Source organism: Vulpes lagopus, chromosome 20 (assembly GCF_018345385.1).
Source record: "Vulpes lagopus strain Blue_001 chromosome 20, ASM1834538v1, whole genome shotgun sequence".
NCBI classification, from domain to species: domain Eukaryota; kingdom Metazoa; phylum Chordata; class Mammalia; order Carnivora; family Canidae; genus Vulpes; species Vulpes lagopus.
This window is the reverse complement of record NC_054843.1, coordinates 12,038,845-12,063,998: the sequence shown is the minus strand read 5'-3', so window position 1 is coordinate 12,063,998 and position 25,154 is coordinate 12,038,845. Positions and strand designations below refer to the sequence as shown.

At 47.6% G+C, this 25,154-nt stretch overlaps 1 protein-coding gene across 8 annotated transcripts in view; it reads left to right on the top strand.

The window, feature by feature from the left end:
- The window catches only part of EVA1C (eva-1 homolog C), an 83,667-nt gene that overhangs the window by 15,319 nt on the left and 43,194 nt on the right, over positions 1-25,154 (top strand). The window lies entirely within an intron of this gene.

Sequence of the window (25,154 nt, the reverse complement as noted above, 5' to 3'; positions counted from 1 at the left end):
GTTGTTTGTTTTTTTTTTTTTCAAACATGGAGACTGTATACACAACATGGCTTATACCAGGCTGAGTCCAGGATAAAATCAGACCATGGAAAAGAAGATCAGTCTCTGGAAACAGAACACAGATAAACCTATCTCAGCTCTCCATGGCCTCAGGCCTGTTAGTGTGAGGAAGACTTGACCAGAGGGAATGTCTTAATTAATTAGTGCTGTCTGTGTAGCTAAAACACATGCACACAGAAGCTAAAGGACTCTTATCCTTAGAAGGCAGTCGGACAGTGACATGCAAACAAAACCCAAAGGGAAGACTCCCCTGGAATCTTGTGGAACCTTCTGGAATGTAGACTTGAGTCTCTCTGCACCATTTATCTTTATCACCCACATCTTCTCTTTCTGTGGGATGATAAAGTATTAGGTGGAGTATATAAGGTCTGATATATTAATTGAAAGCTTTAAGAATGTCAAATGTTGGGACCCCTGGGTGACTCAGTGGTTGAGCATCTGCTTTTGGCTCAGGTTGTGACCCCAGGGTCTCGGGATCGAGTTCCGCATCAGGCTCCCTGCAGGGAGCCTGCTCTCCCTCTGCCTATGTCTCTGCCTCTCTCTATGTGTCTCTCATAAATAAATCTTAAAAAAAAATATTGCCAAATGTTAAAAAAAAAAAAAGCACCAAATGTTTGTGGCTCAGTCTCACAGATTGGGTTAAAATGGCAGTGCTGAGTATTAGATTGTAAATTAATATAATTATCAATTTGTTGTTCTTGCAAGCTTCAAAGAATGGACATTATCTGACCATATCTGCCCTTCAGTGGGCTGTGGGGAAGAGTGAGTTTGCTGGAATCACAGAAGCTGAAGAACCATAGGGGAAAGTTTTAAGCGGTTCTCACTGCTGGGCTTTTAGGGTCCAGGCCTGATGCTATTACATCCTAACCCCTTCATCCACTGGACTGTCATACGATTCAAACAGGGCAATAAGTCATAAAGGGCAATGTGTAGACTTCAGACCAGAGGTGCGAGACAAATATGATGCAATGCGCACATGTAATACTAAATATTCTAGTAGCCACGTTGGAAAAAGCAAGAGAAAGTGGTGACATGAATTTCCATAGCAAATTTTATTTAACCCGAAGTATCAAAAGTATCATCTTTTCAACATTAGTAAAGATATCAAAAAAGCTTTTTCTAAGGATTTTTATTTATCTGAGAGAGAGTGAGAGAGCGAGTGCGAGTGAGGACAAGTGGGGGGAAGGACTGAGGGAGAAAGAGAAGCAGACTCCCTGCTGCACAGACCCACCTGGGGCTCGATCCCAGGACCCTGAGATCATGACCTGAGCTGAAAGCAGACGCTTAACCGACTGAGCCACCCAGGGGGCCCGATATGTTAAAAATCATTAATGAGACTTTTACATTTCTTTTTGGCTTACAAAGACTTGGAAGTCTGGTGTGTATTTGACACAGCAGCACATCTCCGTTCTGACTGGCCACGTCTCAAGTGCTCAGTAGCCATGTGTGGCCGGGGCCACCATCCGAGCAGCACAGAGGCTGAGGTCTGGGATCAGGGCAGAGCCTCGGGCCTTTCTTAGCACCTTCTTCCCACACGGCCTCCGTCAGGCCTGCCTCATGTAGGGACCAGTGGCAGATGCTCGGTTGCCCCCCAGGACCTGGCCTCCCCAGTTGCCTCCCCGTTGCTTGGAGGAGGACTGGTGTCCTCCTGCATCCTCCAGCACCTTTCCCGAGAGCCCTCTCTGACTTTAGTCCTCATGAAGGGAGAGGCCTGTAGGGAGTCACCCAAACTGTGATGGAACCTGCTAGCAATACCAGAAATCAGCCAACCCTACTCACCCAATTCTTTTTCTGCCCTGTGGATGTCACAAGGATTTGGGACTGTGTTAACCCACCTCGGGGCACTGGGACCCAGGGAGGCAAGGGTTATTGAATGATTTTGCCTCGAGGCAGCTGTTGGTCAGTCTCATCCAGAGGGGAGAGAACCCAGGTAGGCCACCAGGAAGGGACTGGCCAGGACGTTTCCCAGCTTGTTAGTGGCAGGACCAAGATAGGACCCAGGACCCTGCTCCACAGTTTTGAGTTACTGTGTTTGCTCTCAGGATCAGCTCTCACAGGAAGCAGAGCTGAGAGGGCTCAGAAAGACCCCAGCTCAGAGCTCCCCGCTCCCCTGACCAGACCACAGGCTGCTTGTCACTGTTTGGGGGCGCTTCTCAAAGGTACTAATGTCTGGAGCTAAAGTGAATGTGTATCTGTCAGCTGGAACCTAGGCATCAGGTTTTTTTTTTTTAATTTTTATTTTTTTTATTCATGCAAGACACAGAGCAGAGACACAGGCAGAGGGAGAAGCAGGCTCCCTGCGGGGACCCTGATGCAGGACTCCATCCCAGGACCCCAGGATCACGCCCTGAGTCAAAGGCTGATGCTTAACCACTGAGCCACCCAGGCGTCCCAGGCATCGGTATTTTTAAATCTCCTGAGGTGACTCTGATGGGCAACCGAGGTTGAGAAAGTGCTGCTCACTTTTTAATCCATCTCTCTGTTTATTACATAATAAATAAATACTTATTATTTATTAAATAAATAAATACTTATTATGCTTTATCCAGACACAGACAAGGTGCAATAATAGTGCAGAGCTTTCCTTTATGCCCTTCCCTCAGATTCCCCAAATGTTACCATTTTATCACATTTGCTTTATTCCTGGCAAAGCACAGGAAAGATGCCTTTTGCCCCTAAACCCTTCTGTGTGTTCCTCAAGAATGGGAACCTGCCTAACAGAGAACAGTGATCGAAATCAGGAAACGAACCCCCTGCACTCCGGTTTTCTGATCTGCACACCTCGTTCAGGTTTCACTGGTCGTCCCTATAACGTAGGTGAGAGCAAAAGGAAATCCCAGCTCAGCGCGCTTTTCAGCTCTCCTGTCTCTTTAGGGTCCTTATGACCTGGAACAGCCTCTCAGCCGTTACCTTTCCCGACGTTGGCCTTTGCGAGGATTACAAGACGGTCGCCGTTATAGGATGCCCCTGAGTTGGGATCTGTCTCCTGTTTCTTCTTGGTTACATGCTCGTGCATTTTTGCGGGATGGTCACCATGGTGACCTTGTGCTCTCAGGGCGTCCCGTGGGGAGGAACGCGATGTCACTTAGATGTCACGCTTCGATGATGGGAAAGGTGGGCGTGGCCCTCTTGCAGATGACAGGTGCCAGCGCCAGCCCTGCTCCCCAGGGCTCATTGATCCTTTTAGTTGGCTTTTTAGATACGCTCTGGCAAGGCTGCGAGGGTCCTCAGCTCAGGACAGGCAGGTCTTAGAGCAGGGGAGGGGGCAGAGGGAAAGGGCCTGGGCCCCGGAGCCTTGCTAAGGGGAACCGCTCTGCAGAAGGCAGTGCCAGGGTTGCTCCTGGCTTTGGGACCAAGTGGCAGGAGAGCATGGGGCGGGGGTGGGGTCTGGATTAGGGAGAGAGGCACGGACGGGAGACTGCTTGTCCCTGGCTTTGCTGAGAGGCCACCCTGCTGTCCTACCGATGACTTCCACGAGTCCCTTCTCTACCCTCCGCCTACATCAGAGCCGCTCACTTGCTTTCTATGCTTTGACTTGCCTCCTGGCTCCATCTGTCTTTTCCGCTGGAGCCAGTGGCTTCCAGATTAAGCCCCAGAAATACCTGCTGTTAGGGTGATACCCAGCTTGACACTTCCCGTGACTCACCCTGTTTACTACCTGTTGCTTATCTCCAGGTCAGATGCGATTCTTACCGTTTTGCAAATACCTTCTCCCATTCTGTAGGGTGTCTTTTAGTTTTGTGGACTGTATCCTTTGCTGTGCAGAAGCTTTTTATCTTAATGAAGTCACAATAATTCATTTTTGCTTTTGTTTCCCTTGCCTTCATGGATGTATCTTGCAAGAAGTTGCTGTGGCCAAGTTCAGAAAGGGAGTTGCCTGTGTTCTCCTCTAGGATTTTGATGGAATCTTGTCTCACATTTGTATCTTTCATCCATTTTGAGTTTATCTTTGTGTCTGGTGTAAGCGAATGGTCTAGTTTCATTCTTCTGCACGTGGCTGTCCAATTTTCCCAGCACCATTTATTGAAGAGACTGTTCTTTTTCCGATGGATAGTCTTTCCTGCTTTGTCGAATATTAGTTGACCATGGATTGGAGGGGCCATTTCTGGATTCCCTATTACAGCCACTCTGGAAAACTGTGTGGAGGTTCCTCAAAGAGTTAAAAATGGATCTGCCCTACGGCCCAACAATTGCACTGCTGGGGATTTACCCCAAAGATACAGATGCAGTGAAAAACTGAGACACCTGCACCCCAATGTTTATAGCAGCAATGTCCACAATAGCCAAACTGTGGAAGGAGACTTGGTGTCCACTGACAGATGAATGGATAAAGAAGCTGTGGTGTCTATATACAATAGAATATTCCTCAGCCATTAGAAACGACAAATACCCACCATTTGCTTTGACATGGATGGAACTGGAGGGTATTATGCTGAGTGAAGTAAGTCAGTCGGAGAAGGACAAACATTATATGGTCTCATTCATTTGGGGAATATAAAAAATAGTGAAAGGGAATAAACAGGAAAGGAGAGAAAATAAGTGGGAAGTATCAGAGAGGGTGACAGACCATGAGAGACTCCTAACTCTGGGAAACGAAGAAGGGGTAGTGGAAGGGGAGGTGGATGGGATGTTGGGGTGACTGGGTGATGGGTGCTGAGGGGGATACTGGATGGGATGAGCACTGGGTGTTATGCTATATGTTGGCAAATTGAACTCCAATAATAAACAAACGAACAAACGAACTTCAGTTAGTGGAAGTCGTCCCCTTTTGCTGCTGGCTCGGAAGACTTTTTACTCCGCAGACTAAACTTATTTTATTTTTATTTTTAAAAGATTTTATTTATTTATTCATGAGAGACACAGAGAGAGAGGCAGAGACATAGGCAGAGAGAGAAGCAGGCTCCCTACGGGGAGCCTGATGCGGAACTCGATCCCAGGACCCTGGGATCACACCCTGAGCCAAAGGCAGATGCTCAACCACTGAGCCACCCAGGCGTCCCCCTATGATTTATTTTAATAAATGATTGAAGTCTGCTTTCCCTTTTGTGCACGTTTAGGGAACAGTGCATTGGCTGAAGTTGAGAAGGGGATGGTGTTCATTTTTGTCCCCCTATCTCCCAGTTCCCCCATGGGCTCCTGGGCAGCCATGGGAAAGACAGGGCAATGAGTGGCCTTCCCTCCTTGCTTGATTTCATCGTCTTTTTGCCCAGGGTTGTCTTTGGCTCATTATCAGAATGCGTCATTCCTTTTTCTTTGTTCCCCTTCCTTGCTTCACATATTTACCTTCACCTGGGCAGCTGAGGGCTGCTCGATAGACGTCATGTTGTCACGGAGATCGTGGCCACAACACGTGTGGTTCCCAAAACTTCAGCTGCCCCTCGTTGGTCTCTTCCTCATACCTTTGCACAAAACAAGAACTAATGGAGGTAATGCTACTAAAGAAGCAGGTTTTTTTTTTTAAAGATTTTATTTATTTATTCATGAGAGACACAGAGAGAGAGAGAGAGCCAGAGACACAGGCAGAGGGAGAAGCAGGCTCCTTGCAGGGAGCCCAATGTGGGACTCGATCCCGGGTCTCCAGGATCACACCCTGGGCTGAAGGCAGCGCTAAACCACTGAGCCACCCAGGGATCCCCTAAAGAAGCAGGTTTATAGAGAGCAGGTATGGGTGGAATTGTGTCCACTCACTGTCCCCACCCTGCCACCGGAAAGGTATATTGGAGTCCTCACCCCTGCTACCCCAGAATGGGACCTCCCTCATAGAGAACACCTTTATAGAAGTAATCGAGTTGAGACAAGGTTATTGGGGTGGCTCCCAATCCAGTACGACCGGAGTCCTTCAAAAGAGGAGATTGGGACACAGAGATGTGCACAGGGAGTATATTACGTGAAGGTTACGATGATGCTCCCCAAGCCAAAGAACCACCAGATGAGGGAGATGGGCCTGGAACAGGTCCTTTCCAGAACCTTCAGAGGGAGTGTGCCCTGTGGACCCCTTGATCCCTGCTTTCCAGCCTCCAGAACTGTGTAAGGGTCCATTTCTATTGTGGAGAGTCACCCAGTTTGTGGTGCTGAGATACAGCGCTGCAGGAATTAATGCAGCAGAGCTTCGGGGAGCGAGCACTTGGGCAGCCCCAGTGGCTCAGCGGTTTAGCGCCGCCTTCAGCCCGGGGTGTGATCCTGGAGACCCGGGATCGAGTCCCACATCGGGCTTCCTGCATGGAGCCTGCTCCTCCCTCTGCCTGTGTCTCTGCCTCTCTGTGTGTGTGTATCTCTCATAAATGAATAAATAAATAAAATCTTAAAAAAAAATAAAAGAAGCGAGCACTTCCCATAAGCAGTGCTGTCACTGTCCTCACGGTATAGATGACCCCCCCAAGGCAGGGAGGGACTGGACGCTTTGCTCACGGCTACTCGAGCCCGCTTTGGTCAACCCTGGAACATCCGCCACTGCCTGTCCGCCTACTTCCCCGCCTGGCCCTTCCTTCCGTGGTTCTCCCTCTCAGGCTCCTTTCTGGGGCCTTCTTGGTGGCCGCATCTCTTGAGTATCTGCTTCCCCCCCAGTCCCCATCCTGTCCCCGTCCTGTCCACGGTTCTGCCACCAGCCATTCCCCAGGGGCCGGGGCTCCAGCCACCACCGCTAGTGCTGCCAGCTGACTTGCTGGACCCCTCCTCTGGGGGCCTCCGACCCAGGGCGCTCCGAGGAACCCCCTCCCCCCCCCGCAGAACACTCCCACGGAGCCTGCGTTCTGGGTGCTGAACTTCCCAGGTGCCTGTGCCACCAGTCCTCACTGTGTCCTTCCTGTCCCTTGTGCCGCATCCCTCCCTCCCCTTGTCACCTGCCTCCCCCTCCCCAGTCCAGATTCTAGGACCAAAATCAACTGCCATTTCGGTCTGGACACACATCATTTGCGGGGCCTGGTGCACAATGAAAAGGGGAGCCCCTCGCTCAGAAATCAGGGGGCATGTGCTGTTGGAGTCCTAAAATAGGCAGTTTTCTCCTCCCTTCTGTGGTCTCTCTCCCAGCTCATCAGAGTGTGTGTATTTGCTCTTCATGTTGTTCTGAGTCAAGAAAATGAGCATTTTAAGTTATTCATGTAGATTTTACTGTTCATCGTCATGTTGGGCTATGCCAGTTGGTTTTTAAAAAAATATTTATTTATTTATTTATTTACTTTGAGAGAGAGAGAGAGAGAGAGAGAGAGAGAGAGAACAGGATGGGGATGGGTAGAGGGAGAGAGAAAACCTCCAGCAGACTCTGAGCTGAGCATGGACCCTGATCCAGGGCTCCATCCCATGACCCTGAGATCATGACCTGAGCCAAAACCGAAAGTCTGATGGTCAATCGACTGCACCACCCAGGTACCCCAGGAGATGCCAGTTTTAAGTGCAGATGTAAGAGCTTGAAGGAATCTATGGGATTACAGAAATGACACAACTCACAATGTGCGCGTGTACTACACACTCATTGCCGCCCTCTACTTTGGCTTACTGGCGTGCGGGGAAGGACTGAAAATTCCCCTGACTTTGCCGTTCCTTCCCGTCCTCGTTTTCAGCACAGGCAGCGGGCTCACACAGGCTGTGACCCAAGGAAGGATGGCTGTGACGGGGCTCCTTGTCCATTCTCTTTCTCACAGTGCCATTGCCTCCCTCTTTGTTCAAAGCCAATTCTTTTTTTTTTTTTTTTAAGATTTTATTTATTTATTCATGAGAGACCCAGAGAGAGAGGCAGAGACATAGGCAGAGGGAGAAGCAGGCTCCTTGCAAGGAGCCGGATGCGGGACTCGATCCCAGGACCCCAGGGATCCTGACCTGAGCTGAAGGCAGACGCTCAACCGCTAAGCCACCCAGGGGCCCTCAAAGCCAATCCTGATTCTGGCAGAAACTGGCTGCTCGGTGCTTGCTGTCCGCATTTCTGTTTACCGTCCTGGACAGAATATGCCTAACTGATGCTGGTTTGGAGTTTTCCTGAGAGCATTGCCATTGTGGGTCCACCAGAATTCTATGCTCAGGGCGTCTCAAATCACCATGAGAACACAGTGACAAGAAAGGGTGGCATCTCCTAGTGCAGGTGCCTCCTCTGCCCATGCACATGCCCCACTGTCTTATCCGGACTTTGCTTACAAAACGTGAGTTCAAATATTAAATTATGAAGAATTTCAAGATGATGACAGCAGAGCGTTAAACCAGGTGTGGGGCCTTCTGACTGTGGGGCAGTACGCAATGCTCTGGTCATAGGCCCCCGATGTTGACTCTGGTCTCAGCCCCTCCCACCCGATCCTCCTGCGGGGAGCTTAGCTGAGGGCTGCATCAGTGCTCCCCAGCAGGATTGCCACTACCCTAATTTCATCCTGGGTTTCTCCAATCCATCCAACACAGACCACTAGAAGGGTTTCTCTGAATAATAAATCTGACCAGCATCACTCACCTGCCTACAAGCCTGCAGTAGCTCCTATCTGAATTTCTTTAGGTGGAAATTCAGACTCGTTAGCTAGGCACTGCATACTTCTCCAGCCTTTGCCCCTGACCTCATACCCTGCCCCCTGGCCAGCTGTGCTGAATGTCTACACAGGCCCTCTGAGGCTTTGCACATCTGTCCCTGATGCCCAAGGCTTATTTTCACTTGGTTGGCTCCCGCTCTTTCTCCCGGTGTCACCTCCCACTTGGAAGACCTCTTGACCCCTTGGGTGTGTTTTAAATGCTGGTTTTATTGCCCCTTCTCTGTCCCCAGTGTTTTAAACACCCCCTGTGCTTAAGCATTAAGCGTAATATTATAACAAAGCGTAGAGGGAGAAGAGGTGAGCAGTTCTTCTGTCATTCAGAGCCGTGGATTCAGGGTTAGTGAGGAGCCCTTTGAGCCCAGAGAAGAGACTCTGGGCCCAGAGTTGGAGGGGGACCTTGTTCTGGCCCCATCATCAGGGGGCTGTGCCACCTTCCATGCAGCCGGAGTGAAAGACTTCTCCTGGCATCTCGGAGAGATGGTGTGAGGATCAGAAGAGCAAGGAGATGGCAAGGATTTTTTTTTTCAAAGGTTGAACTTTTTAATTAAAAAATGGTAGGAATGAATATAATTATCTTCTTTTAAAAATCAAAGACAGGGGCAGCCTGGGTGGCTCAGCGGTTTAGCACTGCCTTCAGCCCAGGGCATGATCCTAGGGTCCTGGGATCGAGTCCCACGTTGGGCTCCCTGCATGGGGCCTGCTTCTCCCTCTGCTTGTCTCTCTCTCTCGCTCCCTCTCTTTCTTTTTTTTTTTCTCTCTCTCTCATAAATAAATAGAATCTTTAAAAAAATAAAAATTAAAAAAAATAAAAATCAAAGACAAAGTCCTGCCACATTGAGAGGGGCTCTGAAGGCAATCCCAGAGTGATTCTGCATGTTGGAATTACATACGAACAGTGACCATTTAGGAGACTAGCAATCATGTGGATAAATAAATCCTACTCTAGTTCGTATATAAACACACCTGATTTTCATTATGTGAGGGGGTTATATTCCATAAGCCACTGCCTTACGACACCCGAATTAACAAATACTGGACAGTTGTTCATAGGGAAATATATAACTTCTTTTTATGTGTCTTTCTGTTGAATGACACCTTATTTAACATATATTGGGGATTTGTTAATATTGAACTCATGGCCAGCAGCGCTCTAACTCATGCCTGCGGGAAACTTCTCTAGCACACACATGTTCTTTGCAAGGCCCATCCCAGCCTTCTGGAGCTGAGGCACACCTGATGGTGCTTCAGCACCGTGCTTGGAGCACAGTTACCCACACCAAGCACAAAAATGTGAAAAGCACTGGTACCAAACAGACCATGGGAAGGATATTTTGTTTTGATATGAGAGCTGAATCCAGAAGGTAGAGTGTCCCCGCACCTCAGCTGGGATTGGGCCTTTTTGCTGACAACAACTTCTCAAGCTGGGAAAGGCCTGCAGCTGCTGATCTGGGAGTTACAAATAAATGTTCATAAGAAGGTGGATTTGCAAATACGGAATCGGTGAATAATAAGAATCAGCTGCCTGTGTCAGGGACTAGGGTCAGATTTTCCTCAACTTAACTTTCCAGAAGATAACATGAGCCAGTAACTAGAGAAGAACTCTTAGGGTGGTAGAGAATAAAGGAGATAAAATAGGGCTCAGAAGTGAGTGGTGTGCAATGAAATACCTCCTCATGCCAGTCAGAATGGCTAAAATGAACAAGTCAGTAAAGAACAGATGTTGGCAAGGATGCAGAGAAAGGGGAACCCTCTTTACACTGTTGGAGAGAATGCAAGCTGGTGTAGCCACTCTGGAAAACAGTATGGAGGGTCTCAAAAAGTTGAAAATAGAACTACCCTATGAGCCAGCAATTGCCTTACTGGGTATTTATCTAGAAGATACAAATGTAGTGATCTGAAGGGGCATCTGAACCCTCAAAGTTTATAGCAGCAGTGTCCACTATAGCCAAACTATGGAAAGAGGCCAGATGTCCATCAACAGATGAACAGATAAAGATGTGATACAGATATATATAACAATGGAATATGACTCATCAAAAAAAAACTTGCCATTTGCAACGATGTGGATGGAACTAGAGGGTATTATGCTAAGTGAAATAAGTCAGTCAGGGAGAGACAGTTACATGATCTCACTCATGCGGAATATAAGAAACAAAACAGCATCATAGGGGAAGGGAGGAAAAAATAAAACAAGATGCAATCAGAGAGGGAGACAAACCATAAGAGACTCTTTTTTTTTTTTTTAAGATTTTATTTATTTATTCATGAGAGACACAGAAAGAAAGAGGCAGAAACGCAGGCAGAGGGAGAAGCAGGTTCCATGCAGGGACCCTGATGTGGGACTCCATCCCAGGTCTCCAGGATCAGGCCCTGGGCTAAAGGCAGCACTGAACCCCTGAACCACCAAGGCTGCCTCAAGAGACTCTTAATTATAGAAAACCAACTGAGGGTCACTGGGGAGCAAGAGAGTGGGGGATGGGGTAACTGGGTGATGGGCATTAAGAAGGGCATGTGATGTGATGAACCCTGGGTGTTATATAAGTTATATAGTGAATCACTGACCTCAGCCTCTGAAACCACTAACACATTATATGTTAATTAATTGGATTTAAATTTTTTTTTAAAAGGTATGATTCACGAAAAAAAAGAGTAATAGGTATAATCACTCAGTTGGCATCATTTGCTTCGACGTGGATGGAACTGGAGGGTATTATGCTGAGTGAAATAAGTCAATCGGAGAAGAACATTATATGTTCTCATTCATTTGGGGAATACAAATAATAGTGAAAGGGAATATAAGGGAAGGGAGAAGAAATGTGTGGGAACTATCAGAAAGGGAGACAGAACATAAAGACTCCTAACTCTGGGAAACGAACTAGGGGTGGTGGAAGAGGAGGAGGGTGGGAGGGTGGGGGTGACTGGGTGATGGGCACTGAGGGGGGCACTTGACGGGATGAGCACTGGGTGTTATTCTGTATGTTGGCAAATTGAACACCAATAAAAAATAAATTTATTATTAACAAAATAAATAAAAGTAGCCATCCTAAAAATAAATAAATAAATAGATAGATAAAGAAATAAATAGATAAGTAAATAAGTAAATAAATAAATGGTTGTATGTAAAATTAAGTAACAGATTACGAATAGCAAGCATAAATGAGGACAGTCAGAAAAAAATGTCCACAGTGGAGGGATACAGAAGAATAAATAAGCAGCTTCTAGGAGAATTAGGGAAGTGTGCCCCGCACCCCCACCAGAGCCATTTGGTGCAGCTGAGCCTGCTGGGGAAGTTTTAAATCCATCCCCGGGGGGAATGTGCCAGGGACTCAATTAAGGAGGAATATAAAGAGCATGGCCAGGCCAGCCCAGCTACTATGTGGGCGCCCGTATTTCTTTACATTTGTCCAGCCTCCCCTGCGTCTGTGAAATACAAAGAGAGAAATATTGTTACTTCCCCTAATTCTAACTCAAAACCAAAGAACAGGCAAGCCAAATGACCTGTCCAAAATCCTCCACGGATCCAGTGAGGAGGCTGTTAACGGATGTAAGGTCACTCAGACTGGGCCCAAGCACAGCCTTTGGGGTACGCTATTTACATTCATTTCAACTTTTAGAAACTTGCCTGCTCTGGTTTTGTCCCCTGCTTAGGAAACAAGACTCGTTCTACCCCAAGTACAGCAAACCTGTCCTGCTCCTAAATCTAATTGCTGGGACCTTCTAAATAGCTTTCTGAGATTTATGGTGCTACTCACCAAACATCATCATCATGTCTAAAGGTAAAAAAAAAAAAAAAAAGGTTTCATTATTATGAGCAGTGAAATCACTCTATAATTTTCCAATTAACTGACTGCAGCACAAAATGCATGCCCTGAAGTCTTCATTTCGACGTTGAGCATATCCCATGTCCCTTGATCATCCTACACATTTCGGCAGTGGGCAGACACGAAGAAAGCAATCTGAAGTTGAAAGGCTGTTTACCAGGCGGGCAGGGAGGCAGCACCTGTCCGCCCCCACGGCCGTCCCTGGGCTGGGCTATGTGGGGCCTTCTGGTTGGTCAGCTTCCCTGAGTGTTTCTGAGAGCCTTTTGTTGTACAGGGGGATAGAGCGGCTAATTTGGCCAGTTCCAAGCAGGAAAGATCAAGTGTAGATTTCATATCTGACTTTCAAGTGCTGGTAAAAAGTTGCATTAAGTTATCGAATGCACTGCGATCCCCCTCCTTCATCGCCAAGTGGCTGTGTAGTTTGGGGGTTGCTCGGCATCCCAAAGAAAAGGAAACGTATTCCGTTTAGGTGCTTGAGGCAAATGGGGATTGATCCAGTTACCTTCACACTAACCTAATCCAGATGGTGTTCACTGAATAACTTTCTGGGTTTAGTACCTGATTACCAAACAAGGTGTTCATTTTTATGGGATTTTTGAAAACTTTGGTTGAAAAGCATGAAGGAGCTCCTGCCGGACCCGTTCAGAATAAAATAGTGAGCATGATCATAAGATTATAATTCAAGGGATGCCTGGATGGCTCGGCGGTTGAGGATTGAGCATCTACCTTTGGCTCAGGGTGTGATCCTGGAGTTTCAGGATCAAGTCTCACATCAGGCTGCCTGAAGGGAGCCTGCTTCTCCCTCTGCCTATGTCTCTCTCATGAATAAATAAATAAAAAGTCTTAATAAAAAAAAGTTTGTAATTCAAGCCCAACACAGCATGCTTGGAATAATTTTTAATCAGTTGATTTGTACCCTTCTTTTTCTGTGTATATATATGAAAATATGTATGTATATTATGGTATATATATATGGTATATGTCATACATATATGTATATACAATATGGTATATTACTGTGTTGTAAATTGGGGATTAAGTTCTCCCAGGATCACTCCATCATGGCCATGGAAATTATACTTAGGAAGGCATATGAAGGGATCCTGGGCTGGCTCAGCGGTTTAGCGCCTGCCTTTGGCCCAGGGTGTGATCCTGGAGACCCGGGATCGAGTCCCACATTGGGCTCCTGGCGTGGAGCCTGCTTCTCCCTCTGCCTATGTCTCTGCCTGCCTCTCTCTCTCTCTCTCTCTCTCTCTGTCTTTCATAAATGAATAAATTTTTTTAAAAATCTAAAAAAAAAAAAAAAAAAAGGAAGGCATATGAAATTAAAGGGTTTAGGGATACTTGGGTGGCTTTGGCCCAGGGTGTGATCCTGGAGTCCCGGGATTGAGTTCCATGTCGGGCTCCCTGCATGGAGCCTGCTTCTCCCTCTGCCTGTGTCTCTGCCTCTCTCTGTGTGTCTTTCATGAATAAATAAATAAAATCTTAAAACAAAAGAAATTAAAGGGTTTGTTATTCTCACAGGTCCTAGAGGAGAGAGGCATGGAGGCCACACAGGGGGCCATATGGGAAGAGTGCCCAGGGAGCAGCTCAACCAAGCAGGGTGGGGAGCTGAGAGAGAGAGCACCTGTAGGCAAGGGCCTTTACTGGGGGTTAGGTGGAAGTCACAAGCAAAGGCATGAGGCATTTTATTGGTGTGTTTGAATGTGACTAGGTCATGGTCAGGGAGCCTAAGAAGGGGAACTGGTTAGCAGGGGGCCAGCCTTATGACCCCGATCACTGCTCAGGAAAATTGAAGTTTTAAGATACAATTACATAGTGAGATGTGTAGGTACTGGGTGATGCCAGTTGCTGTAAGCATTCGTCAGAATCTGCTATTCATTCCCTTCTGACCGCCTCTTGCTCTGCTCCTCTTCCTTACTCTCTTACGCATTTAAAAACAATCCCCTGCCCTCCTACTATATGTCATATTCTTTCTGGGTGCCAGGGACAGAGCGACAAATGAAAAAAGTCTCTCTTACATTCAAAAGCAGGGAAGCTGACAGTAGATCTCTGTGCAGTGAAATACAGCAAAATCAGGCATGGGGGGTGCATTAGCTGTGCTGCTTTGCAGAGCACCCGGGGGAGGCCTGTCTTATAAGGTTACCTGTGAACAGAGAGCAGGGTGTAGGGAGGAAGGGAAATAGATATTTGGAAGAAGATGGTTTTAGGCAAATAGAGCAGCCAAAGCAAAATCCCAAGGTGGGAGTGTTGGTGGCATTTCTAAGAAACAAGAAAACCACTGTGGCCATAGCCAAAGGGAGGATGGTAGAGATGAGGGACCCTGATCACAAAAGGACATTAGGTTTTTGTTTGGGAGGGAGTTGCAAAGTCATACAGTGGATTGACATGTGTAGACAGATGCTTAGCCAGGCATGGGGATTCGAAATCCCTACACATAAATTGACACAGGGCATCTGCACAGAAAAATCCACTTAAAAATATACGTAATTCTAAAGGGGAAAGTCTCGGGCTTGATGAATCACAGGGTAGGTGTGCAGATAGAGAAAACAAGGATGCATTAGGAGAAAGGTAACAAGATAGAAGATACTTTGGGTTAGTGACTCCCAGCAACTAGCATTGGATACAAGAATTCCAAGTCCTGGGGGCAATGGGAAAGTCTCCATATGCCTGGCAGCTGGTCACTGGGTGCCATCTGGCATCCCTGAAAGATATAGGATATTCATTTCTCAAGGCGGAAAAGTCACAGAAAGAGCCAGGGGACATTGTCACTTTACTCCACAAAGGTTCGCAGTCAGTTTCCAAGGTTAGATTTTCCCATATGATTAGAAGTTTGAGAGTATTTTAATCAGTACACTTTGGGATTCCTTTAAATGCTCTTGGAACAATGCAAACATGGGAAGTTTGTAGGTTTGATGCTTTTGGAAATAGCATTTTTATTTGGTTTTAAGAAAACCAAGCAGTTTTGTTCTCAAAGGGAATGGCTGACTTTGTTGAGAAAAAGTGGTCAGAAACTGGATTTCAGGAATTTGTAGGCTGAAAAGTGGCTTATCAGAAGCCAGCAAACTTAACCCAAATTAGGACTTAGCTGGTTCTTTTTGGGGATCGTTGTACTCATTTCTGTGAAAAATGCTTCCATGGCACCCTGAAACCTGAGGACAAATGATTGATGGCATAATCCCCCCCATCGTGGAGATGAGCCCCTCTTTGGGGGCCATTTTTTTAAAAAGATTTTTCTTATTTATTCATGAGAGATATACACAGAGGGAGGCGGAGACACAGGCAGTGGGAGAAGCAGGCTCCCTGTGGGGAGCCTGATGCGGGATTCGATCCCAGGACCCCAAGATCACGACCTGAGCTGAAGGCAGACGCTCAACCACTGAGCCACACAAGCATTCCATGGGGGAGGCAATTTCATAGAATATGAAAACAAACATCATCTACTCTTTTATCAGATGTCTTTGTCCCAAGGCCAAACCAAGGCAAAGCTGGAAAGAGGTGGAGTATTTGGAGTATTTCTTGTCCTTGCCTTCTCTGGGGCTCTCTCCTCCAGAGATTGGACTGCCAATCTATTTTCCTTCTAATACACTCACTCTCTCCTCAGGGAAGAAAAACAACCTGCCAGCCACCATATAAGGTGCCCTACTTATGCTATTTCTAATCCCTTGCACGTCAACCCTCTAAAAAAGTAAGCGTGTCCCTGGTTTTACAGATGAGATCTAAAGAGGCTGTACTCAACTTCCCCAAAGAAGCATCTGATCTGAGTCGGCCCAGAGCCTGATTTCCCCATGTCATAGCCCATGGCCACCACCTCTGTGTTTTGGCACTTCTGACCCAAGGTCAACACTCTGGAGTGAAGAACACTCGCCATCCAGTGTGTTGACAGCCCCTCGCCCTCTCCCCCATCCATCAGTGTACAGAACCAAGGATATCGCCTGCCTGAGAACCTTCTTGTCTCTGCTTTCCACTTTTGCTAATGGAGTTTTTAAAAAGTCAGTGATGTTGCGGAGACTGATGACTAATTAATGAGGCCTCTAATCCCTTTTAACGCATTAGTAATTTAACTCACTTTAATTGCAGCAAGGTCTTAACTCAAATAAATGACTCCCGGATGAGAACTGAAAGTCCTGTGGAATGGTGTCAACAATACGCATCACAAACCAACACAGTATGTTTGGTGAAAATTGAGGTACTTCTCAAAGTCCTGGCAGATTTCTACTCAACATGAGTACTGATTGAGAGAATGCTGGAGTACTTGGGTAGGCTAGCTGCTGAAACAAACGACTCCCAAATCTTAGGGGGAATAACAGAATAAAGGGTGGGTTCTTGTTCATGCCGTGACCCAGTGTAATTGTAAAGCGAGAGGCTGTGTTCCATGCAGTCATTCAGGGACCCAGGTTCCCTCCATCTTGTGCCTTCCCCATCTTTTCCGGATCCTCAGAGCTGTCCTTGTCCCTTCTGTCTTCCACATGCGACAGCAGATGGGGAGAGAGAGGGAGTGGAGGGTCACATGGAATCTCTAGGGCCAGATCTGAAAGTGGCAAACATCACTTCTGCCCTCTTTCCATTGGCCAGAACTTTCTACTGGCCCACATGAGTGTAAGGGGGAGTGGGAAATATGCCCCTCCCACGTGCTCAGAAGACAATGTATGGTCCCTACCCCATCGAGACTCCCAGTTCACCTTCTGTCCTCCTCTAGTCTGTTCTGGGACCAGGACCAGTTCATCACTCAAAATCAGAGAGCTGCCGTTGGTCCTCCCTAGCCTCGCGATTCCCCATCAAACACCCAACACACACACATACACCGATGGCTCTTGTTCTCTCCATAATTAACCTCCAGGTTTGACTTTTTTGAGCCAAACCTGGCCCCTAGAGAAATAACCTAAACTGACCTCATTCAGAGATCTGAATGCTCTTGGGTGTGTGGTGCCCAGTCATGAGCCCTTCATCCATTGTGGGGCCTTTCCTGCTCTCTTAGAAACACTGACTCATTGCCCTAGAGCCACACGGGCTGCCCCCTGCTCCTGCTTTTGCCAATTCTCTAAACACACTCCCAAACACAAAAGAAAAAAAATGCTCTTCTGGAAAGGAACTTCAAACATGTAGAAACACCTTTGAGTATTTGTGAATAAAAGGGTGTAGTCTCTTATCAAAAGCATTAATGCACCGGAGGGTGCTGTCCCATTATATAAGCGGGGGAGGGTAGAGGGCAACAGAATTCTACTCTCTTCCCAGAAGGAAGATGGGGAAATTGGAAATTGGCCCCCGGTGATTAGAGGACTTTAGCACTCGGATGTAAGGCCAGCAACTGATGTACTTATATCCTGTGCCTCAAGTGACTCAGGCAGCATCATCCCTTGGGAAACCTGAACTCTCATGGAGGGCTCTGCCTTCAGAAAAGGAAGGAGGAAGAATTCGCAGCTTGTTTGGCCTGTTCTAAATATTGGCAATGTTGTAAGCCTTAATTATTTTTTAAAAGATTAAAAAAAAAAAATCTCTGCACCTAACGTGGGGCCCGAACTTATAGCCCTGAGATCAAGAGTCTTGTGCTCCACTGACTGAGCCAGCCAGGCACCCGGTAAACTTTAATTATTAAAAAAAAAAAAAAGGAAAGGAAAGGAAGAGAAGGAGAGAGGAAGAGGAAGAAAGGAAGGGAGAGAGGGAGGAAGGAAGACAGGCAAGAGGGAAGGTGTTCTTTTCCCCTCAGGCTGAGCAGTGACAGTTTTGGACCTCGAGGGTGGCCACCAGGCTGTGTACTTGTCTCTGAGTTGATGGTAAGGCCATCAACTGTACTTAGAGCATCATCAGTGCTTAGAGCAGACAGGACTGACTGGGAATGCGGTTTGATTTGCCAGCGACCAAAGAGCTCTGGGGAGATTTGTGTTCTTCGGGGTTGACAGTACAATAGCCATCCCCTTGACGGGTGCTGTGGGTTATGGCTGATAAAGATGCTGATAAAGATATTGTCTGATCCTCACCGTAAAGCATGAGGACACCAATGCTGAGAGATGATTGGCACAGTCCCACACCTTACATCCCACTGGGAACCCTGCTCTGGGGTGTTTACTCCTCTGCTGCGTGCTCCTTCTCCCTGTCCCCCAATACTGTGTGATGAGGATTCTGAAGCCATATGGGATCCTGAAATCGGTCAAGTTAAGCACAGCTGTCAGCCCTGACTGTGGTTTATGAAACTCTAGATGTTTCCTCAAGAATGATGTGCTTGGGGGCACCCAGGTGGTGCAGTTATTGAAGCGTCTGACAGTTGGTTTCGGCTCAAGTTGTGATCTCAGGGTCATGACCTCAGGGTCGTGAGATGGAGCACCGTGTCAGGCTCCAAGCTCAGTGCAGAGTTTGCTTTGGATTCTCACTCTCCCTCTTCCTCTGCCCGTCCAGCTTGTGTGCTCTCTCAGTCTCCCTAAAATAAATCAATAAATTTTTAAAAAGGAAAAAAAAGAATGGTGTGCTTAACAATAACCCTCAGATGATTCATGCAAGAAAAAAAAAGGGAGGGCTGGTCAATTCTGTGTGACAATTGCAGTCGCTGCAGCATTGGTGTATCTGTGGCTCTGGGAAGCCCTGCAGGGAAAGAACTGTGTTCGCCTTATTTTAACCCATACACCCCAAGCTCATTTTGCTATAAAACCTCCTTTCTCCCCCTGTGTAATGTTTGTTCCTCTCCTAGAACACTTTGGAGCACACCCATGATTCCTTGAAAAATTAGTCATTTACATTCTGGTCATTCTCTGGTCCCTGGAATATTTTCTGGATAAATAGGGTTTCCTTGTAAAAGTGACAGGGGTGAGAATCTCAAGAGTGACTTGCCCTTGTCTTTCTGAAGACAGAGGAGAACTCCTGCCCCTCTAAGGGGCTCCTTCCCCATGAGTTATCCATCTATCTTTTAACAAAGGGAAATATAAAAGCCTTTATCTAAACTACCCTAAGATTTGCCCAACCCAGCCAGGCCTTTCCAGATGATCCTTTGAGGAAGTGATTTCTTAACAGTTTGCTCTTCTACCTTCTTTCAGGGCAGTAAATATTTGCCCACACACATAGAGCTGGCCCGAGAGTTCTGGCTGAGTGTATTAAGAAATAAAGTATTTTTGACTGATCCAGCGTGATGGGGTATTTGATTTAGAGAGAACCATTAACATAAAGCTGCATTGGTGGTCTCTGTTTAAAAGGGATCTCATGGGATCCCTGGGTGGCGCAGTGGCTTGATACCTGCCTTTGGCCCAAGGCGTGATCCTGGAGACCCGGGATCGAGTCCCATGTCGGGCTCCCAGTGCGTGGAGCCTGCTTCTCCCTCTGCCTATGTCTTTGCCTCTCTCTCTCTCTCTCTGTGTGACTATCATAAATAAATGAAAATTTTAAAAAAATAAATAAAAGGGATCTCATTTGGATCAGCCATGAAACCAAGGTGTGGAGAAGCTGAGCGCTATAGTCTGAATGTTAGAGTTCCTCCAAAATTCATATGTTGAAATCCTAGGCCCCAAAGGTGATGGCATTAGGAGGTAGGGCCCCTGAGAGGTGATTAGGTCAATAGGGTGGACTCTTCATGAATGAGATTCCCTACCCCCATGAATGTTTTATAAAAGAGATGCCAGAGTTCTGTAGCCCCTTCCACCATGTGAGGACGCAGCAAGATGGTGCCAGCTCTGAACCAGGAAGAGGGACGTAACTAAAATCCAACCATGCTGGTACCTTGATCTTCGGCCTCCAGCCTGCAGAACGGTGAGAAATGAATTTCTGTTATTTATAGGCCATCTGAGCTGCCATGTTTGGCTATAACAGCCTGAATGGGCTAAATGTGATGTATTGACTCTACACAGCACAATGGAAAGAGCACGCACACTCAGTGGGGAGGCCGGATGGCACATTGGAAAGGGCATTAGATGGGGAGTGGGTCATCTGTCATCTGCCCCTTGTTCAACCTTGGCAGCAGGCTCCTGCTCCATCCCAGTTCCTACCTTTATCCTGGGAGATGCCTGTTCCAGAGGGCCCCCTCGTTTCCAGCAACCTTCCCTTCCACCCACTTCTCACACCCTCTTCCATGGCCGCCTCTGGACATTTCCATCATCTGCAACTGCCCCACCTCGGAACCATGTGGGGTGCAACCTCCTGCCTCTCCAGCCTGCCGGTGTGGTTGCACCCATTCTGACCTTGTTGGATCTCAGCAGACCTCTATTCTCTTGGGCCTCCCTATGCTCATTTCCTAGTTTGGAGCCCACGTTCCCAACATTGCAAGCATCCTCTTGCTAATGCCCACTTTTGAATGTGTTCAACCTCAACCCACAGTAAGAAACATAATTTACATGCAACTTAAGGCTCATCTGCATATGTATTTATAGACACACATGCATACATAGGTCTCCCCTAGCTTTAACTTAATCACAGTTATTTAAAAATCTGACCCTGGACATGAGTTCTTATAACTTCAGCCCTGTGTCTGTCCTCATCTTTGCCAAGTTGTCGCAAGAGTCATCTGTATAAATTGTGTTGTTTCCTGTGGCTGCTGTAACAAATCATCACATGCTTGGTGGCTTAAAACAGCACAGATTTATTTTCTTACGGCTCTGGAAATCAGAGGTCTAAAATCAAGGTGTTGGCAATGCTGCATTCTTCTGGAGGCTTCAGGGCACAATCTGCTTCCTCGCCTGTTCCAGTCTCTAAAAACCACCGACATTCTTTAGCTTGTGGCTGCATCATTCCAATCTCTGGTTCCACCGCCGCATCTTTTATTGATGTTGACCTTCTACTGAGGACCTTGGTGATTATATGGAGCCTTTCAGATCCTCCAGGATCCTGGGGAGCCTCCAGGGTCGCCTCCCCATCTCCAGATTGCTGACTTAATCACATCCCTAAAGTCCCTTTTACGATGCAAAGGAACATGTTCCCAGGCTCTGGGTATGGGCACCTGGGGACATCACTGGGAGTGGAGGGTACTCTTCTGCCTACCAGAGGAACCATCTGGGATTTCTTCCACTTCCACTCAGTTTTCAACCTTTTCCAAACTGGCTAGTGTCCCCACTCACCATCTCAATTGCTTCTCGAAAAGGTCCTTGACGTCCTCCATGTTGCTGAAAACCATGGGTGGTTCTGATTTGTCCTTCCTCCTGACCTCGTAGCAGCTTCTGACATCATGGGCCAATCAGAATGAGGTGTGGGAAGCACCTGTGGAGAACCCTGAGGTGTGAAGGCCAGTGTCCGTCCTCATGAGCATCTCCTGCTGTCACTCTGGAGTAGCATTTACTGTAGATGCGGTTGGCTGTAGGTCGTAGTATCCAACCACTGCCCTTGTCCTGTCAATCCTCCATAGGCTCCATGATGTCTAGACTTTCCTCACTGGTTTAAAAGCATTGGTCAGATAACTGTAGGTAAATTTTTTTTTTTAAACAAACAGTTTTATTTACCCACAAAACAGCACACCTATCACGAATGTGTAGCTGGGTGAACTTTCACAAAGTAAAACATGTATCCACCCTTCAGCTCAAGAAAAGAGCTTTGGCCAGCTCACCCACATGTCCCCTCTCTGTTACTAACCCCTCTCCTTCCAAAGGTAACACTATTCTGGGGAAGCCCAGGTGGTTTTAATCTTTTTTCTTTTAAACATACTTTGATTTGTACAAAAGCTTTAGGTACACGACAATATTGAGGGGAAGATACAGAGTGTTCCCAAATATCCCTAGTCCCTATGCAAGCCCAGCCTCCCGCCTCATCAACATTCCCTGTCGGAGTGGTAAATGTGTTACACTGATGAACCTACATTGACACATCACAATATGGACCAAAGTCCATAGTTTACTCTGGATTCGCTCTTGGCGTTTTGTGTTCTGTAGGTTTTGACAATGTGTCGTGACTTTGTCCGTCAATAGAATGTCACGCAGAGAAGTTCTATTGCCTTCAAATCCTCCATGCCCCACCCTGCTCATTCCTCCGTTCCCCCAAACCTCTGACAACTACTGGTCTTTTTTTTTACCATCACCATAGTTTTGCCTTTTCCAGGTTGTCATGTTGTTGGGGTCATATAGTCTGCTGCCTTTTCAGATTGGCTTCTTTTACTTAATAATATGCATTTACATCTCCTCTGTCCTTTTTTTAAAAAGACTTTATTTATTCATGAGAGACATGGAGAGAGAGAGAGAGGCAGAGACATAGGCAGAGGGAGAAGCAGGCTCCATGGAGGGAGCCCCATGTGGGACTCGATCCTGGGACTCCAGAATCACGCCCTGGGCCGAAGGCAGATGTTTAACCGCTGAGCCACCCAGGTGTCCCTCCTCTATGTCTTTCTGCAGCTTTATAGCTCATTTCATTTTAGTGCTGAATAATCTTCCATTGTCTGCACATAGGCGTAAGTTTTTGAAGAAGGAATTGGATTGACTCTAGAGCAGATTTTACTGCTGGAGTATCTTCTCCGTACCTCGTAGGGTTAGAACTGACACACTGGGAGGGGCTCCCCTTTCCCCTCAAAGTATAGAAGGGCCCAGAAGGCCTCTAGAAGCCATTCTCTGCATTGAGCTTCTGCCTCGAGAACATGGCTCTCAGTATGGCATGCAGTGGGGTTCAGGCCACTGCAATGCACTCATGTCATGTTTTGATGTAAATGGTCCTATGGAGATCAAGTTCTGTTCATAGGGGATAGATGGACTACATGACAGAGAGAAGAAAGGCCATGGCCCAAGCAGCAGAAGTTTCCTTCCCCACTCATGTAACAGTCTGTGGAGAAGGCTCCTTGAAGCTTCTCCAGGAATCTGGGACCCAGGCCCCTTCTGTCTTGTACCTCCAACACTCCCACAGCCTTCTCGCTTCCCTCATCTAGCTAGAGGACACATGGACTGCTGGACAAGCCATTAGTCCCAGGATTAATTTAACATTTTAGTCAGCTGATCATCCAGCGTGGTCCTGGGGAATGATGTGCAAGAAAGGTTTTGTTTGCTTTTTTTTTTCCTTAAAGATTTTTAAATGTATTTATTAATGAAAGACACAGAGAGAGAGAGAGGCAGAGATACAGGCAGAGAGAGAAGCAGGCTCCATGCAGGGAGCCCGACATGGGACTCGATCCTGGGATTCCAGGATCAGGCCCTGGGCTGAAGACAGGTGCTTAACCGCTGAGCCACCCAGGCGTCCTGGCAAGAAAGTTTTAGTGATGAGTTTGAAGAGCTACAAGGTGGGGGTACCAGCCTGGGGAGCTTCGGGGTGGGTGCCAGCCGAGGGCAGCATCAGGGTGACCCTGAATTTGGGGTGTGGCTCATAACGGGGAGCTGAGATCCCACAAAGGAGGTTGGAACTTTCACAACTCATGGCTTCATTGGGGTCTGCCCAATAAAGATGTTGGCCTGTGGCTCTTGGACCACCGAGGGGGGCAGTCTCTGCCCGGCCTCTCTCCTGGTGCCTGGCGGGGAGCCCAGTGGGAGTGAGGACATTGTTCCAACCAGCAGGACCCGGACTCACAGCCCCACTGCCTGATGTCAGATCTGCTGCTCAAGCAAGAGTCCATTTCCCAAAGTGAAGCCACGTCGGGGTAGCTGACCTCTTAGCCTTCTTCCAAGGGTGGAATGGAAGAAAGGAGTTGCAGTGAGAGACCTCAGGTCTGGGTTACATGTGAAGGTGGGCACCCCGACTCTTCACCTTCAGGTTGGCAAGCGTGACCAACCTATGGCAGATGGCACGGTCCCTTTCACTGTGTCTTTCAGGGAAGGCCAGGGACCTGCAGTGGGTGCCCTTTGCAGAGGATCCTGGTCTGAGAGGATTTGGAAATTTCAACGTGGATAACTTGAGTCCAGGGCGGTCTGTGTGGGAATAGGGGAGTTCTGAAACTGCCCTCCTCCACGGCCCCCTCCGCCCCCTCAGTGGCCAAGGCCTGCCAAACCCGTCTCCCACACACCTCACCAGAAAGTCCCTGGCTTCCCTCCCAGCTGCCTTGCAACTGACCTCATGAGGTGTGAGAAGGAGGAAAAGAATCTGCATTTCAGACAAACCTTCCTTCCTCCTTTCTGAGAAGCGGTCCAGGCCGCCCACCCCTGCCAGGCCACGCGCACGGCTCCTCAGAGGCCAAGGCCCTGTGGCTCGTCCGGCCTGCTTGAGAAGTAGCCAGGGCCCCTGGGACCGGGAGCCTGTGTTAGTTTGCTGGGGCTGCTGTAAACCAATGACTGCCGGGGTGGGGGTGACTGAACACAGCAGAAGTTCATTCCCTCGGGACTCTGGAGGCCAGAAGCCTGAGGTCAAGGTGTCGCAAGGCCAGGCTGCCTCTGGAAGGTTCTAGGGAAGAATCTTTCCTTGCCTCTTGCAGCTTGTGGTGGCTGCAGGCAGTCCTCTGGTTTCCTTGGCTTTTAGATGTTATCAGTCCAGCCTTTACGTGACAGTGTTCCCTCTGTCCCTTCCCTTCATCTAAGGACAGCATCACACCTGTCAAGTACCAGCCTACTCCAGGATGACTTCATTTTAACTACTTACAACTGCAAGGACCCTATTTTCTTTTCTTTTTTTTTTTTAATTTTTTTTTTATTATTTATTTATGATAGTCACAGAGAGAGGCAAAGACATAGAGAGGGAGAAGCATGCTCCATGCACCAGGAGCCCGATGTGGGATTCGATCCCGGGTCTCCAGGATCGCGCCCTGGGCCAAAGGCAGGCGCCGAACCGCTGCGCCACCCAGGGATCCCAAGGACCCTATTTTCAAGTAAGGGGGCATCTGTGGTTGCTGGTGAACATGAATTTGTGGTGGGACACTGTTCAACCTGTGACAGTCCCCCCACCCACCCCCACCCCTCCCTTG